The sequence below is a fragment of the Budorcas taxicolor genome, chromosome 17 (assembly GCF_023091745.1).
Source record: "Budorcas taxicolor isolate Tak-1 chromosome 17, Takin1.1, whole genome shotgun sequence".
NCBI classification, from domain to species: Eukaryota; Metazoa; Chordata; class Mammalia; order Artiodactyla; family Bovidae; genus Budorcas; species Budorcas taxicolor.
This window is the reverse complement of record NC_068926.1, coordinates 61,634,575-61,650,267: the sequence shown is the minus strand read 5'-3', so window position 1 is coordinate 61,650,267 and position 15,693 is coordinate 61,634,575.

The window sequence follows — 15,693 nt, the reverse complement described above, 5'->3', positions numbered from 1 at the left end:
CCCCCTAGCACTTAGCACCATATGACACACAATTTTACTTGTTTATTTCATTTGTTGTCTATCTCCCCCAACTAGCATGTCAGCTCCACTGGTGCAGGAATATCTGACGATTTTATTTGTGACTATAAGCTCAATACACTGTATCCCACAGCACCTGGCAACACAGTCAGTGCTCAGTAAGTAGTATTTGTTAAACAAAGGGGCACTGACAGTGTCAGTCTAATGCTCTTTGCTCTTGTTCAAAACCTGACCCACTCCCCAGGCTGCTCTGACTCGTCCTATGGTTCATTAAATGGCAAAAACAGTAAAAGAGAAAGCAAACCCCATGCCTTAGAAGGGGTCAGGGACAGTCAGGGAAGGTGCTGAGGCACCAGAGATTTTTGTGATGGGAAAGAAAGTGAAGGTCTTTTATAAAACCAGCTCAGTAGCCTGATCTTTGTAACCTGATTAATGATATTAATCCTTTGTCAATATCAACATTAGCTCAGCTCTGGCTGTGGCAGCTGGTGGAACAGCAGACGTATTCAATATTTAAGAAGACCTGCATTGCAGGAGAAGGATTTGGACTGCGTGCGGAAGAACAAGCAGCGAATGCTCAGCGACAGTCTCCTAAGTGGTGGATTATTTTTAAAAGGAGAGAAACAAGAGAAGAAAAAGCCCTAAAGCCCTCAGCCTCCCCCTGGGCTTCCTTGGTTTCTGGTAGCATTTGCTCTGACTCAGAGCGAAGAGAGTGCTGTCAGCAGAAGGGAAACTATGGACCAGGAAATTTGGTCTCCTAGGCTCCATTTTTCTAGCATTACATGCAGAGGTGGTCCTTGGAGTGTGTGTGGTCTCTAGACCAGCAGCATAGCATCACTCTGGAACTTAGAAATGCACATTGGCGGGCTCTATCCCAGACTTCCCAAATCAGAATCTGCAGGGCTGGGAAGTGGGCATCAGTCTACTTACTTTCCTGAGCCCTCCAGCTGACTCTGGTGTGCATTCAGGTTGAAGGTACACTGGCTGGAGGAGAGGGAGCCTGGAAAGAGTGTGGCTCAGGGCGCGTGGTTCTAAGCTGGTGGTTCTCAGCCCCAGCTGCACAGTAACATCATCAGGAGTTTCAAAAAGTATGACATGGGTACCCAACATGAGCATCTTCTTTAGCTGGTTTGGTTGGGATCCTAGAATTAGCATTGTTGAGTCCTCTCATCCCCCTTCAACAGTTCCAGGGTGCAGCCAGTGATGTGACACGTTGTTCTAAGACAGTCCTTCTGTTTGCCACTGATGTGCCTTTGGTGAGTCATCTTACCTCATGCGTCCTCATTTTTGGCATCTTTGAAGTGAGCCCTAAAACTCTAATCTTGTAAGACTTGCGAGGAAATGAAGATTAAGAGGGAAGCTATTGTGATATCTTTGTAGGTATTAAAATGCTGTGCGTGTAGGGGAGTTGAAGAAGGTCTCCTGGGATGTGTCAGTACCTTTTGATGGTTCTTGACTATTTCTTTCTGGTTGCCTCATTGATCCCTCTCATCCTCTTGGGGATCTAGGGCCATAGAATGCTCACCTCAACCCCCAAGATTTTAAAAGATCACCGAGGCTGCTCAGTTTGGAGATAACTGCACTCGGGGGAGGAAAGGTCAACACAAGGTGCAGACAGCAGGGAAAACAAGAGGACCTGTGTATAAGTTCAAATCTTACAGGCTGTGGTTGGCAATGAGGACTCTGTATGAGAGTTATTATTATTTTGAAATGAGAACTCCCAGGTTTTGAGCATTTAATGTGGGCCAGCACTGTGCTAGGGGCGCTGCATGTCTGATTTCATCCAATTCTTCCATCAGTCCTGAGTAGAAGGCACAGTGATAAGCCCCATTTTCTGGACAAGGAAGGTGAGGAGCCAAGAAACTTGCTTAAGGTTCCAGGCTAGTGGGGGAGAGAGCCAGGACCAGCCTCAGTGACATGTCTGGATTTAGGTACTTCAAATGCAGTGAGTCCCTAAAGACAGGTTGGCTTCCTGGGAAAGGTAATTCTTGAGGAGAGGGCCTGAAGGTGTCCCAAGAAGCACCAGGTGAAATGAGTGTGGGAGGAGTTGAGCATCACCTCCTCTTCATTTTGGAGAAGGAAATGGCAACCCAATCCAGTATTCTTGCCTGGAAAATCCCATGGACAGAGGAGCCTGGTGGGCTACAGGTCATAGCGTTGTGAAGAGTCAGACACTACTAAGTGACTTCACTTTTCACTTTCCTCTTCCTTTTGCTTCTAAATCCAGACCCTTAACCCAGTGCCTCCCACTGGCTTCAGTTCTACATCACCAGCGTTTGGTTTTTCATTCAAGCCTTCTTTGTCACCAGGTCCCTTTGTTGGGGACGTTTTAGTTTCCTTTCTTAACTTTCCTTGCAACTTGGTTATGCAAAAACCAGATTAAAAACTCAGAATAACTGCAAAACTTCAACTCCTCTTTTAGAGAGAAACGACCTTCAAGTTTTCCTTTCTTTCCTGAATAAGAAGCTGGGAATCAGGAACAAGGGGATTCAGTCCACACTTGTTCTTGGCTTTGAAAGATGAGGACTCTCCTACTCCCTCAAATCAGCCCTCATAAGTGACCCATTTTATTGTAGAAACTGAGCTGGCAGCCTGGCTGGAGAGGAACTCCTTGCAACTACCTCTGGCTTACTGCAAACCTTCTGCCTTTGAGCATGCCCCATGGATGTTAGAGATTAAAAATATACTTAAAAACCCATTTGCTCCCAGCAGTGGTTTGTTATCTGATTAGACTCCAGAACGGCTGTGTACTAGATGATTCCTGCAAGCTCTCCATCCCCAGTTGAACCCCAAGTCAATATGTTCGCTCTTGGCTGGTTTCCATTCTTCTTCTTCACCTCATTCTGCCCCCAGAAAGGTGATGGTGTAGGAATGGGACTTGAAGTGCACCTTTGGTTTTGCATAGGAGAAACTGGCCAGGAAACTAACCACAATGACAGTCCTTTTAGGTCCTTGGCACTTTGCCTCCCAAATTGCTTCTTTGCATCAATTATCTTATTATTGGCCCTTTGCCTCTGTCACACTCTGAAAAATAAAATAGAAAACAGACCAAACTACTAAGCATTTGTCCCACTTAACAGTCCTCTTTGTAAGAGGAAAAGTGGAAAGGTAGGAGTGCATGCTGATTAGTATTCTATATATATTTACATATGATACATATGTGTATATGATATATAACATCTTTATATATTATTGATTTTATATATGCATAATGTACATATATGTGTGTGTGTGTGTATGTGCGCTCAGTTGCTCAGTTGTGTCTGACTCTCTGCTACCCCATGGACTGACTGTAGCCCACCAGGTTCCTCTGCCTGGAAAATTCAGGCAAGAATACTGGAGTGGGTTGCCATGCTCTTCTCCAGGGGATCATCACCGCCCCCCCCCCCCAACACAAGGATCCAACCCTCATCTTCTGAGTCTCCTGCATTGCAGCAGATTCTTTACTGCTAAGCCACCTGGGAAGCTGTGTGTGTGTGTGTGTGTGTGTGTGTGTGTGTATGGAGAGAGAGAGAGAGAGCGGGAGGGAGCAGGTTATCATTCTTTGCAGTAGTTATGTTCTGTAAAGTCATCATGTTATGTTCTGTAAAGTTCATCATCATGGTCACTGATGAAGAAATGACTAAACCATTGCTCCCAGAGGAAAATCAGGGTTAAGTTCTTTCAAGCTTCTGGTCACACTGCATCAACCAATCTATATATATCCTTGCTTTCTGTGTTTATGTTTAAAGACACATTATTTAATACACATCTTAGTCTGTTTGAGCTACATTGATGGAAAACCTAACTCAAACTAACTCAAGTGATGCTGCTGCTGCTGCTGCTAAGTCACTTCAGTTGTGTCTGACTCTGTGCGACCCCATGGACGGCATCCCACCAGGCTCCCCCGTCCCTGGGATTCTCCAGGCAAGAACACTGGAGTGGGTTGCCATTTCCTTCTCCAATGCAAGTGATGCTAAATGACATCTATTGGCCAGCATAATCAAAGAGTCCATGACACAGCTGAGGCGTGACTGGATTCCATAGCTTAATAGCTGTAGGAGTGAGATCTGACTGTCTCTTCATTCTGCTTCCCTTTGGGTTACCCTCACTCCCAGGCAGATTTTCTGTACCTGGTCAAACCTCACCAAGTTAAGTTTGTCTTATCCCATCTTCAGTCCAGTAAAGAAAACAGAGAAACTCCTTCCTAAGATATTCCAACAAAAGTTTCAGGACTGAGTCTAATTGGCTTGTATTGGGGAACCAATACAACTTTGAATCAGAAGAGGAGAATATGTTGATTGCCCAGACCAGGGTCCTGTGACTGCCCCATGGCTGGTAGTGGAGGTCATTCCCACCAGAACCATGGGTAAGATAGGAAAAGGATGGTTCACTAAAATAAAATTGGAGTGCTGATACAAGGAGAAGGAGGGACAGTTGTCCACTTCCCATCCCCCCATGGAACATTCCATCTTGTGGAGGATGATTTCTGTGAACTATAGGAGGCTAAGTCCTGAGTTTCTGTATTCTAAGAACTTTAAAATTTCAGAGATGAAAGGGTTCAAGGGGCTATAGAAGGCATGGGACTGTGAGACTTGAACTGGGACTTGAGGTGTTAAGTGGAGGAGCAGGAACATTTCAGAGGATGAAAAGGGCTTCTCGACACCTTACCATCCTGGTATCTTCTGTTGCATGAACCTCGGGGAGAAAAGTGTGAATTACATCATAAAATGATAGTGGATCCCAACTTTTAGACAGTTCATCAATTACTAGTTTCACTTCTATGTACACACACACACACACACACACACTTTCATATACTCACTAAAATGAGAGGAAATTGTGAAAGTGAAGTCGCTCGGTCGTATCCGACTGACTCTTTGCGACCCTATCCATGGGACTGTATCCTACGAGACTCCTCCATCCATGGAATTTTTCAGGCAAAAGTACTGGAGTGGGTTGCCATTTCCTTCTCCAAGAGATCTTCTCAACCCAGGGATCAAACCCTGGTCTGCATTGCAAGCGGTCGCTTTTTACCATCTGAGCCGCCAGGGAAGCTCCAAAATGATAGAAGTAAAGTATTAAACGTGTGCCGCTGTCTGTGGTCCTGAACCATAGCTCGGGCCAAAGCTCTCTTTATGTCTCCCCAGCTTTTCTAAGAAGTCCTACTTCTTATTGGTTCTGATTCAGTTTTGGGGAAAGCCAATTAACTTTATTAAACCTCAACTTTCCATCTGTAAAATGGACTCAATGATGTCTCTTTGCAAGCACCATATGAGCCAATGTACGTAAATCATTTAGCGTGATCACTGGCACCCAGTGAATGGGAAATACCATTAGAGCTGTTATTCTCAGCCATTATATCCTGCAGATGTGACAGGATATAATGGAGACTGCTCCTTATTTAATTCTAACCAGGTACCAGACGCTATTCTAAATACTTTACAAGTATTATCTCATTTAATCCTTCAACATCCCTACGAAGTAAATATTACTATCACTATTATTATGAAGTCTTTCATATGAGGAAACGAAGGCCCTGAGAGGTTTAGTAACTATCCTAACATCGTACAGCTAGAAAGAGACAGAGCTGTAATTAGAACTGTGGCAACTCAGCACCTTTCAGCTTCTGCGCTCCTCTGCCTCCAGTGATGAAGGTCATAGCACCCACCTGCCCAGGTCATTGTGAAGACCAAGGACTTGGTAAATTGCAGAGTGCTCTTGCTCTGATGGCTGTTTTCATGGGGACATAGGGAGAGGAACAGGAACTTTTGGGTTCGTTTGGGTTCTCCAGCCAACACTGACCGAGATTCATTTTTCTGTTGCCTTCCCCCACCTGGTGTCAGGAGAGCAGGAGAGAGGAGTAGATGGAGCCAAGTCTCCAAGATTTATTATTCATGGGAACCAAGAGAAGCTTTTTGTTCTTTCTGACCTGGTCTCAGATTTCTTAGAATCCACATCCCAGGGAGGTAGCATGGCTGGACCATCTGAGGCAAAAACTGTCCTTCCCGGCCAGGGACCCTGTAACCTGTGTTCGTTTGGAGGGTGGGAATTCTGCAAGAGCCCCTGGATGACACCAAGTGAGGGTTTGCCCTGCCCAGCGCTAGCCTCTATGCTCTCTACTGCTGTGTCTTCCACTCCAGCCTCTCAACAATCCTATGAGGGAAGGGCTGTTACAGCCCCGATTTTACAGCCTCAGGAAAATTGAGGCTCTGAAATGTTAAGTAATTTTTTCCAGGCTCACCCAGCTCAAGTTTAGCTGGGGGTTGAATCCAGGTCCATGTGATTGCAAAGCCTGAGCTCTTGGTGGAAGATTCTGTCATGGAATTTGTACCATGTGTGAAAATGACTGTGTTGTGTGTGTGTGTCGGGGGGGAGGTGTTGGAACTGAAGATGGTTGGTGTGTAGATGCAGTTGGGTATGGGGGTGACTGTCATAAATGTGGGTGTGTTGTGGGTGGAGAAGGTGCTGGGGGTGTGGGAGGAGGGGTGGTCAGGAGTGTGTGGAGTGTGTGTGGTAGAGGGTGTGTGGATGTATAGTTTGAGTATGAATGGGCCTAAGTGCATCAGAATGTTGTCAATGGGGATGGGCAAATCTAAGTATGTGGTGTGGGAAGGCAGGGGGCTGTAGCAGGGGTGTAGGTAGGTGTTGGTGGCCCGAAGTAGCGGGTGTGGGTGACAGTGAATGTGACTGTGTGTGTGTGTGTTGAGGTGGAGAGGCAAGCAAAGCTCTTCCTGGTCCCTGATTGCCTCTTCTTCCAAGGATGAAATGAAATATGCATTTTCCCATGGCAGGGCGCATCTGAGACCAGAGTTCTGAATCTTTCTGTCTTATAAATGGAAACTGGCCTTGCTTGCTTGATGGGAGAGTCAGACATGTGAAATGTGAGGAGTTTTGCTCACATGTAAGAGGAAAGTCTGTGAACTTGAACCACTCCTTTGCAAATGCACAAAGAGGCCATTTCAGAAAATGTCATAGCCCTCTTCACAACAGTCCCAACATGTAGTTCTGCTGTGTATGCTTGACCGGCTCCAATGAATGGGGACTCATTACTTCTCAAAGTAGCACATCCTCCTTTTGGTACCTCTGATGGTATCAGCTCTAACAAGAGCTGGATTTTATTTGTTTTGGTTTGGGGGATTTGGGGCCACACTGTGTGGCTTGCGGGATCTTCAGTTCCCTGACCAGGGTTCGAACCCATATCTCCTGCAGTAGAAGTACTGAGTCCTAACCACCGGACTGCCAGGGAATACCCAAGAGCTGTTCGTTACCTTATGCCAGACTTTCCCTCACTGTACCTTTCACTTGTTGGTGCCAGATCTAGCTAGGCAGCTGTGTTATATGCGTGGTTGTCCAGCGTAATGGTCAGGAGTATTGGTATCAAGGGAAGATACACCTGGATTTATCCCTGGTTGGCTCTGCCATCGCTGGAGAAGGGATAGGCTACTCACTCCAGTATGTTTGGGCTTCCCTTGTGGCTCAGTGGGTAAAGAATCGCCTGCAATGCAGGGGACCTGGGTTTGATCCCTGGGTTGGGAAGATCCCCTGGAGAAGGGAACAGCTACCCACTCCAATATTCTGGCTTGGAGAATTCCATGGGCTGTATAGTCCATGGGGTCACAAAGTGTCAGACATGACTGAGCGACTTTCACTTAAAAGAACAAATATTGTATTATTTGCAATAATAGTCAAGATAACAGAGTGGTCAGAAGGCTCATTTATACAAGACCTGGATCCAGGAATATCTTTGGATTTTCTACCTGCTACCATGTGACCTTGACAAACCAGGGCCTCAGTTTCCTTTTCTGTAAAATGGGAGTGCTATGTCTCCTATCTATGATTTGTGAAAGTGCTCCTCAGATGAGAGGATGCTGTTTTTTTCAACAGGATAAATACCCCTCTCTGTTCTGAGTATTTCGTCCCTGAGGCAGAGGAGGGATTAGGGTGACACTTGTGGTCTCTGTGACATGAGGAGAGTTAGTTTAGGGCTGCAAATAAGTCAGTTCCAACTGAGTTTTAATCAGAATGAATGGTATTGCAACTTGAGCCTGAGTGGCAGCCACAGGCCATTAAGCTAAACTACTTGTTTTAATACGCAGACCTGTCTAATCACATTTTCCTGTTTGGGGCTGTGTGTGTCTGTGCAAGTGTGCGCAAGTGCAGAAATCAATCCTGAGCTTTTCCTCTTCTCCTTACTCACCACAATGGAGTTGGAGCAGAGATAAACTCGATTAACAACACAACAAAGGCAAGCTTCCCCTTTATCAAGGAATCAGGTAATTGGCTGGGCTGTGCAGGGAGCCCTGAAGAGTGTTCTGTTAATAGTGTCTGCCTTTGCGTTGTATTGTTCAGTATTTGGGTGTGTAGACTCGGGATTCAGAGGGATTCATAACCTAGGGAAAGAGGGAAATGATGGGGGCACCTCCCTCCAGCATGAGACATTTTCCCCAGGAAGATCAATTCTGGATGCCCTGCCCTGCTTCCAGTGTGTGTCCTGTGTTTTCTGCTGTGGACTCATTTTGAATGCATGCACTGTTATGGCTTATTGGCTGTGTGTCCTTGGACAAATGACCTTACCTCTCTGGGCTTCAGTTTTCTGATCTGTAAAAGTGGGTAACAAAAGCTCCTGTTTTTCTAGGATCTTTATGAAGATACAACTAGATATTGCACATGAAACACTTAGTGCAGTTACCCGCTCATAGTGAGTCCAGAAAGGATGGGTTAGGTTGTGCTGTGGTAGCAGTGATCCTCAACGCTGCAAGGACCAAGACCACAGAGGCAACAGCAGAGACTCACTCATGCTCCCTGGATAGGGTGGGTTAGCAGTGGGTGTCTGCTCTGCATTTGTCCCCACATAGGGACCCAGACTGAGGGGGGAGCTCCATCCTCATACATCTACGATTGTCAGGACAGGAAAAGGGGAAAGTGGTGACGTGAGCACTTGCTGTAGAGTTTCCACTTGGAAATTTTTTTTTTTTTTGGCCAAAACAGTTTGTGTTCCAGCTTTCCAGGGAGAGGGAAGAGCAATGCTATTGCACTGTGGGCAGTCAGAAATATTTAGTTATCAGCACTAATGACAACCATGATGATCTGGTCACTAAGCTGTATCCGACTCTTGCAACCCCATGGACTGTAGCCTGCCAGGCTCCTCTGTCCATGGGGTTCTCCAGGCAAGAATACTAGAGCGGGTTGCCATTTCCTTCTCCATAGCACTCTCAAATAATCCTTGTGTTAGTACAGGTATATTGTTGTTATCATAATAACAGAATGCATTTTGTTGTTGTTTTTATTTCCATCATTCATTATCATGCTTCACATACTTAATCTGGCTTCAAGAATCCTGAGACATTTCCTACTTGTGCCAAAGTTGGGTTCCCATTTCTTTAAGAAAACATAACTGATATTTTTATTAATAATAACATAAACAAATGATAGTTCCCACTTACAAGAGGATGACTTGTGTCAGGCCTCATCTCATTTAATCTTCACAATTCTATTTTGAGATGGGTCCTATTATTGTCGCCACTCTACAGAAGAGGAAACAGGTTCAGGAAGATGAATCCACTTGTCAGGCTCATAAATGGCAGAATGGACTTGGCCCTCCCAACTCATACCCTAAGTCACCTTGCTGAACTGGAAGCAGGAGTTGTCTGGGTGGAGAGTGCTGAAGATGTTATGCACTGTCCTTGTTGACCCACAGAAACAGGCGTTCATCATTGGGACCTATTCACTCTTTTCTGTTTTCCCCTTTTCCCAGCCCTACAATCACCCCAGGCTCCATCCCCTTGAATTTCTCCATTCCTTAAATATTCCATGTCCATTGAAGCCTCTGAACATTTGCTCACTCTGTTTCCCCATGTTTTCCTCCAGTCTTCATGTCTTCCATACTCCAGCTCATCCTTCAGGGAGCAGTCCCAGTCTTCCCCGTTTTGGGAAGGACCCACCCCACCCCCACCCCCAGACAGAGCCAATCCCATAACCTGTCTGCTTCCACGGCATTTTGTACATTAATAAATCTAAACATTTTCTAGACACACACACACAATGCAGTCCATTTGGAGGAGGGAAGAAATTAGTCTTTGTTTTTAATTAATGCCAGTTCTTTCATCCTAGCTTTTAATACTGGCACCTCATTTGTCTTATTAAGCACTTAGTTTTGCTTTTAATTAGTGCTGTTTATTGTCACTGAATTTTAATTGTCAGTGCAGGGTCTCAGCAGGCCTTGGTGAGGATGCATTACAAATGTTTCTTGCCCTCTTGCATAACCTCAGCTTGGGTGGCAGTGCCTCTGAAGTAAAGAGGGGGCATTTTTGGGGGTGTGGGTGGATGAAGATGGATTTTTTTCCCCCAGACTTCAGCCAATTCTGGTTTTCTTTGAGATCCCCATTTGCTCCAAGGTAGCTGGTTTATAAAGACACATAGAGGTTAGGAGGGTTATAATGACAGAAATTCAATTCAAATTTGACTTCAGGAGGAAAAAAAAGGGAACATATTCTTTCATATGTTCAACATATGGTAGCCAAAACAGACCATGAAGAATTCAGGTGTGGCTGAATCCAGCATTCCAACAGCGTCGTCAGGAACCAGTCACTCTCCATCTCTCAACTCTACTTTCATCCCTTGACAGACCTTTCCCACGTGGTGCCAAAAAGTGACCAATAGCAGCTCCAGGCTTCTGTTCTATCAATTTAGCAATCACAGTGGAAAAAGAATGCTTCTTTCCACATAGTTCCAGCAAGTCTTAGGGTATACCTTCACTGGTCCAGACTGGGACATGTGTCTATCCCCGAGTCCATGAGGCATATAATAAACTGATTGATTAGAGATGATCTTTGGTCCACCTTTAGGGACCAGGTTTGGGTAATCTCCATCTAAGCCACGCAAATTGATATGAGAGAGGGATGGTTTCCAAAAGGAAAATTGGGTGTGCTATTACTTTAAAAAAAAAAAAAGAAGGGATAAGTGCTGGACAGGAAAAAGCAAGAAATCTCTGCCCCAGGTATCCACTGCAGTGTCTCACTCAGGCCTAAAAAACACCTAGAAATTAGACATGTGTTCTTCTCCCCAGCCCCACCCTCAAATAACACTAACAGTGACCTCTTTCCCTAATCCTTAAAAAGTATTTTGTATTACCAGGCCTCTGCACATGTATTAACCCTTTGGCTCTTCCCCAAAACCCTGTGAAGTTGGCATGACAAAGATGGGAATTTTTACGTCCTCATGATGCTGAAACTGAGGCCCAGAATGACTAAACGAGATGCCAGGAAATGAATAGAGGAGCTAAGGTCAGATCCCAGACTTTGGGTCCAAGGCCAGGAATTGTTCCACAACATGGGCTGCTCCATCAGCCAGATCTTGCTGCATAACAAAGCAACCCACAAATGAGTGAATTAGAACAACAGCCAGTTATTTATCTCAAGATTGTTTAGAGTCAGTGACTGGGTTCAGTTCACCTGGGCGGTTCTTCCGGCCTAGGCCAGACTTGGATGATCTTGGCTGGGCTTGTTTACTTCTGTGGTCAGCTGGTATGTTAGCTGGGACTGGCCAGTTTATGAAGGAGCAGCTGCATAGGCTAGGGCAACTGTGACCCTTACAATGTGGTCTCTGCAAATTGCCAGAGTTGTAGAGCAGTGGGGGATGAGCTCTGTGCCCACCTTAAAAACCCATAAAATCCTGTGGGATTTTTTTGAGGGCTTATGGAACCATCTGTTATGCGATACGGTGATGGGAGAACCCTGGGGAGATGACAGTGAATTTGCTGTGTTTCAAGGCTGGCAGCACAGAGATGCCTTCACCTGGAGCATCTCTCAGAGTTGTTTCTGTCCTCATCTTGGACACCAACCAGCTCAGCATGGAAGGAGTCAAAGTCTTGTCATTCCAGATTTGGCCAGGTTCAGGGGAGGCTGGGGATGACCCAACTGGTTCTGGAAGCAAAGAGAAAGCCAGCAGCAGCCTGCACCCCCTGGATGAAACTGGGGTAAAGGATACTGGGGCTCTGAGAGAGTGGAATGGCAAGGCTTGCAGGCAGGTGGAGGCATGCTCAGCTCTGTCAAGTACAGTAGACGGGGCAAGAGACCACCACCTTTTTCTCACTGGACCAAGTGTCCTTGCCATGGCAAAGGTATGTAGGAACCATGCTGCTGCTGCTGCTAAGTCGCTTCAGTTGTGTCTGACTCTCTGTGATGGCACAGATGGCAGCCCACCAGGCTCCTCCATCCCTGGGATTCTCCAGGCAAGAACACTGGAGTGGGTTGCCATTGCCTTCTCCTGTAGGAACCATGAGTGCCTATCAAATAATCAAAGCTGAATGCATGGTTGAGACAGAATAGGATATATTCAGTTCACTTCTCAAAGTCCTTCTGTGGCTTGTACATCACTCAGAGTAGAAGCTTAAGTGGTCCTGATGGTCCGACCTCCACTGCTTCACGACCTGCATGACCTCCACTGCTGCTTCAGCTGCCACTCATCTCCCCCTTGCTCACTCCACTCCAGCCACTCTGCCCTCCTTATCATTTCTCCAACTAACCAGGTACATACCCACCCTGGGGCCTTGGTACTTGCTTCTCCCCTCCACTTAGAATGCTCTGCCTCAAGATAGCCACATGGCTCAGTCCATTACCCACTTCAGGTCTTTGCTCAAATGTAATTTCTCAGTGGGCCTCCACCTTTTCTTTTTTTAAACCACATTGCACAGCTGTGGAATCTTAGTTCTCCAACTAGGGATCGAACCCAGGCCCCTGGCGGTGAGAGCACTAACCACTGGACCACCAGGGAATTCCCTAGATCACTTATTTAAAATCAAACTTCCCTCTCATTCACCAACCCTCGTTTGTTTTTCTCTAAAGCACTCAATCACCAGCTGACACGCTTTCATTTGACTTACTGTTTCCCCACTAGAAGGGAAGCTCCATGAGGACAAAGATTTTCCTTTTTTATTTGTTTTAATGCTGTATCCCTAGTGCCTAGACCAGTGTCTGCCACAGAGTAATAGATATTCTATAATTTTTTGTTTATTCTTCCCGTTTCTCAAGAGAAGCTGGCAATCTGTATTTTTAATTAAATCCTGTGCCTTTAAAATACTGGGTTACTCTTACTTTTAAAAACTATTGCACGGGCCAAACAAAACATACTTTCAGCCTGGATGCTGTTGTGAAGTCCCCCCCAGCCCCACTTCACTCCTGTTTGCAGCCTTTGGTGTAAGTCGCATATCCCATCCCATTAGGCAGTCTGAGTGATTCCCTGCCACCCCCAGATTCCTAATTGAGTAGAGATAGGCTGGACTCAGGGGGAGAGGAACAGAGCAGGAAAAGAGACACAGAGATGGAACCGATTTGATGCCATCCAAGCTGGTGGCTGCAGGTTCTGATGCGAAGCATCTGGTTTAATTCCAGCTCGGGGCTGGGAGACTGATTGTGGCATTGAACTCCACGCAGACAGCTGCAGCCCATGCTGGGTCCCTGCAGTGCCCTGAAGTGCCACGTGCAAGGCCGCCACCAGCCCAGCCCAGCCCTGCCGCGTCATGCTTAGACACCTACTGTGACTCTGAAGCTTGATGGACGTTCAGGGTTGTTGTTGTTTTTCTTTTTTTCCAGTTCAACTAAACCCAGCAGAAGACCTTGGAGATTCTGGGGAATGGAGGCACAGTTCCTTAACAAGCAGTGCTGATGGGAGCCAGGGGAGAAGTAGGTAGAACAAAATGCAGGGGGAGAAAGGCAGGGTTCTGGAATCTTTTCTGGGCTTGGCACTGGGTCTTTGAGTCATTTTAAAATGCAGGTGATTTAAAGATTAGTACCATGCTGTGGAGGTGGGCAGATCTGGAACAAAGCCTGGCTCTGTCACTTACACGCAGATTTACTGAGTACCTGCTGCACTCGCTGAGCTCTAGGACTTGTGTGGAGATTCACTGAGCATCTACGGTATACCACACTCCTGCAGAGTGAAAACGTAAGGCCCCTTATTCAAATACTGTAAAACGTTTTGAGATGATGACAGCAAAGCATTAAGCCAAGGGTGGGCTCATCTAAGTACAGGGTCCTTCTAAGTTCAGGGTCCTTCCAGACATGGGTCCAAAGCTTCATGAATTTGGTTCCACAGGCACTGGAGTCACTGCTGAACAAATACAGACCCAGGCCCTGTTCTCATGGATCTTATGGAATAGGTGGGGATATTCACAAACAGTGAATAAGTTAAAAAATAATAATAATTATGTATCTTGATAAATATCATAGAGGAAACAAACTGAGAATTAAGTAAGCAGTGAGAGGAGGTGACTTAGAGGGTGCAGTCTGTGAAGGCTTCTTGGAGGAGGTGACATTTGAACAGAGACCAGCAGAGCATTAGTAGAAACCAGCTATGCAAGAGGAAGAGGAAGAAGCTATCCAGGCAGAGACACAGCAAAGGCAAACACTTGGCAGCTGGAAAAGCCAGCATGACTGGAGCATGGTCCAAAATCTAGGAACAGTAGCAGGTAGAAGGTCATGACAGTTCTTTGAGGTCACAGAGAGAGTCTTAAATCTTATATGCACTGGACAGCCAATAAATTGAAGTAATTTATTATTTTAAAATTATCTTTTAAAAAATACACTTATTTTTGAATAGCTAAAGTGTCCTCATGGTTGCAAATACAAAGGGGTATCATGTGACAATTCTTCCCATCTCAGGCCCAGCCTCCCAGGCTCCCTCCATAGAGGCCAATGGTATTGTCCATTTCTTGTGTGTTCTTTTCAGAGATGCTTTATACCTATACAACCTAAACATGCACATTATCCTACTTGCCCTGTCTATACAATAGTGTTGTTCTCGAACAGTGTTCTCTGTCTTGGCCTTGCCACTAGACAAGTAATCTTGTTGACCTATCCGTACCCATCATAAATTCTCATTATTCTTGGCAGCTGTGAAGCCCTCCACCACACAGATGCCCCAGCATCCTGCTAGCCAGCGCTTGTTATTAGGCATTTAGATTGCTTCCTTGAAGGGCTTCAAGAAAGTCCTTGGGAAGTCCACTTAAACTCTCTGTGACTCAGTTATTCATCTGTGAAATGGGATAAGGACATTTACCTCCTAAATCTGTTTTGAGGATTGTTGTTGTTCAGTCACTATGTCATGTCCAACTCTTTGTGGCCCCATGAACTGCAGCACAGCAGGCTTCCCTTTCCTTCGGTATTTCCCAGAGTTTGCCTAAACTCATGTCCATTGAGTCAGTGATACCATCCATCCATCTCATCCTCTTCTGCCTCCTTCTCCTCCTACCTTCAGTCTTTCCCAGCATCAGGGTCTTTTCCAATGAGTTGGCTCTTTACATCAGGTGGCTAAAGTATTGGAGCTTTAGCATCAGTCCTTCCAGTGAATATTTAGGGTTGATTTCCTTTAAGATTGACTGATTTGATCCCCTTGCTGTCCAAGGGACTCTCAAGAGTCTTCTCCAGCACCACAATTCGAAAGCATCAGTTTTTTGGCACTCAGCCCTCTTCGTGGTCCATCTCTCACATTCATAAATGACTACTGGAAAAACCATAGCTTTGACTATGCGGACCTTTTGAGAATTAAATGAGTTAAAACCTGAAAGGCAGTTAGCAGGTATCAAACCCTTAATATTTGAACTAGTGATTGTTGCTGTTGTTTCTTTCATTCCTTGGTGCTCCCAACAGGGCTGTGGTGGACCCTTTGCTGTGGTGCCCAGCAGAGAGCTGAGCACAC